At 34.0% G+C, this 3,148-nt stretch overlaps 1 protein-coding gene across 1 annotated transcript in view; it reads right to left on the bottom strand.

Moving 5' to 3' along the window:
* Window positions 1-3,148, bottom strand: part of FAM120C (family with sequence similarity 120 member C) — a gene marked incomplete at its 5' end in the record, with an annotated part of 81,390 nt that overhangs the window by 32,276 nt on the left and 45,966 nt on the right. The gene's annotated exons all lie outside the window — the stretch shown is intronic.

The following is a 3,148-nucleotide window of genomic DNA, read 5'->3' as shown; positions in this document are numbered from 1 at the left end:
TACAACTTTGTTCTTTTTTTCAAAATTCTTTTGTTTACTCTGAGTCCCTTGAATTTGCATATTTTTTTTTTAGTGTCAATTTGTTAATTTCTGCAAAGAAGTGATCTGGGATTTTGGATTATGTTGAATGTATATCATTTGGGGATACTGCCATCTTAAGAATCTTATGTCTTCATAAATGTGAATGAGGGATATCTTTTCACTTATTTAATTCTTCTTTAACTTTAGTTTTCAGTGTTTAATTCTTGTACTTCTTTTGTTAAATTTATATCTAAGTACTTTATTGCTTTTGATGTTATTATAAAAGGAGTTGTTTTCTTAATTTTATTTTTTGAATATTGATTAGTAGTGTATTAGCATACAATTAATATTTTTATATTGATCTTATATCCTGTGACTTTGCTGAACTCATTTATTGGTTCTTTTTTTGCACTTTTCAAAAGCTGTTGTAAAAGACACATACACATAACATAAAAGTTACCATCTTAAGCAGGTGTAAGCATACAGTTTGGTGGTATTAAATACATTCATTGTTGTGCAACCGTCACCATCATTCATCTCCCTAACTCTTTTCATCTCGTAAAACTGAAACTCTATACATGGTAAACAATAACTCCCCCATTGTCCACCCCACCACCTCTGGCACTACCATTTTATTTTTTGTCTTTATGATTTTGACTACTCTAAGTATCTCATACAGTGGACTCATATACTATCTATCTTTTTATTTCACTTAGCATAATGTCCTCAAGGTTCACCTGTGTGGTAACATATTCCAGGATATCCTTCTTTTTGAAGGTTGAATAATGTATGTATGTATATATCATAATTTGCATATCCACTCATCAGGTGATGGACTCTTGGGTTGCTTCCTCGTTTTAGCCATTATGAATAATGCTATGAACACGGGGGTGGGGGGGTTCCTGATTTAAATTCTTTTGGAAGTGAAGTGAAATTGTTGTATCATATGACAGTTCTAGTTTTATTTTGTTGAGGAACTGTCATATTGTTTTCCAAAGCGGCTATACTAATTTATATTCCTACAAACAATGCACAAGGATTCCAATTTCTCCACATCCTTGGCAGTACCTGATATTTTCTGGATTTTTTTTATAGTAACCATCCTAATGGGCATGAGTTAGTATCTCATTGTAGTTTTGCTTTGCATTTCCCAAATGATTGGTAATGTTGAGCATCTTTTCATGTGCTTATTTGCCATTTGTACACCTTTGGGGAAATAAATGTCTATTCAAATCCTTTGTTTTTGAATCATGTTGTTTTTTCTTGTTGAGTTTTAGAACTTTTCTGTATAGTCTGGATGTTAATCAATTATCAGGTATATGATTTGCAAATATTTTTTTCCATTCTGTAGGTTGCCTTTTTACTATGTAAACAGCATATTTTGACACATACATTTAAAATTTTTTCTTGAAGTCCATTTTATTTATATTTTTTTGTTATTTTTATCTTTGGTGTCCTATCCATGAAATCCTTGCCAAATCCAATGTTGTGAAGCTGTTGTCCTATTTTCTTCTAAGAATATCATTGTTTTAGGTCTTATGTGTAGGTTCTTGATCCACTTTGAGTTAATTCGTGTATGTGGTGTTAGGTGAGTGTCCAACTTCATTCTTTTGCATGTGGATATCCAGTTTTCCTAGTACCATTTGTTGAAAAGACTGTCCTCTCCTCATTGAATGCTCCTGGCACACTTGTCAAAAATCATTTGACCATATATATGTGAGAATTTGTTTCTGGGTTCTCTATTTTATTCCATTGGTCTATACATCTATTTTTATGCCAGTACCATACTGTTCTGATTACTATAGTTTTGGAGTAAGTTTTGATATCAGGAAGGGTGAGTCCTTCAATTTTTTCTTTTTCAAGATTGTTTTGGCTATTTGGGGTCCTTTGAGATTCCAAATGAATTTTAGGATGGGTTTTTCTATTTCTGCCAAAAATGTCATTGGGATTTTGGAAGGGATTGCATTGAATCTATAGATAATTTTGGGCAATATTGACATTTTCACTATATTAAGTCTTCCCATCCACGAACACGAGATGTGCTTCAATTTATTTATGTCTTCTTTAATTTCTTTAGCAACACTTTGTATTCACTGTACAAGTCTTTCACCTACCTGGTGAAGTTAATTCCTAAGTATTTTCTTCTTTTCGATCTTATTATAAATGGAATTGGTTTTGGAATTTCCTTTTTATATCGTTCAATGTTCATGTACAGAAAAGCAACTGGGGCACCTGGGTGGCTCAGTTGGTTAAGCGGCTGACTTTGGCTCAGGTCATGATCTCATGGTTCATGAGTTTGAGCCTTGCGCTGGGCTCCATGCTGACAACTCCGAGCCTGGAGCCTGCTTCAAATTCTGTGTTTCCCTCTCTTTCTGCCCCTTTCCTGCTCACACTCTGTCTCTGTCTCTCTCTCAAAAATAAACAAACAGGGGCGCCTGGGTGGCTTAGTTGGTTAAGCTTCCGACTTTCGCTTAGGTCATGATCTCACGGTTCGTGGGTTCGAGCCCCGCGTCGGGCTCTGTGCTGACTGCCAGCTCAGAGCCTGGAGCCTGTTTCAGAGTCTGTGACTCCCTCTCTCTCTGACCCTCCCCTACTCATGCTGTCTCTCTCCTAGAAATAAATAAAAACATTAAAAAAACATTAAAAAAAAAACATTAAAAAAAAAAGAAAAGCAACTGATTTTTATGTGTTGACTTTGTATCTTGCTACTTTGCTGAATTCATTTTTAGTTCTACTAGCAATTTTGTGGAGTGTTTAGGATTTTAACATATAAGATCATATATTGTATATCCTTGTTATCTTCTTTATAGTTGTATCCATTTTTGAAAGTTGAGTATTGAAGGCTCTTATTATTATTATTGAATTGTCTGTTTTTCCCTCCATTTCTATTAGTTCTCNTTTCGTTAAGGGCATAGATTTATAATTGTTATAGGTCCCTGATGAACTATGTCTTTTTCTCCTGTAATATTTTGTTGTCTTAATATGTATTTTGTCTGGTATTATTACCATGACTCCAGCAATCTTATGGTTGTTGTTTGTATGTATATATTTTTCTATCATTTTACTTTCCACCTATTCGTATTTTTGAATCTAAAGCGTGTTTCCTGTAGACAGCAAATAGCTGGAT

This window comes from Crocuta crocuta, unplaced genomic scaffold (assembly GCF_008692635.1).
Source record: "Crocuta crocuta isolate KB4526 unplaced genomic scaffold, BGI_CrCroc_1.0 scaffold1531, whole genome shotgun sequence".
Lineage (NCBI taxonomy): Eukaryota > Metazoa > Chordata > Mammalia > Carnivora > Hyaenidae > Crocuta > Crocuta crocuta.
This window is presented reverse-complemented; position numbering and strand designations above follow the sequence as displayed.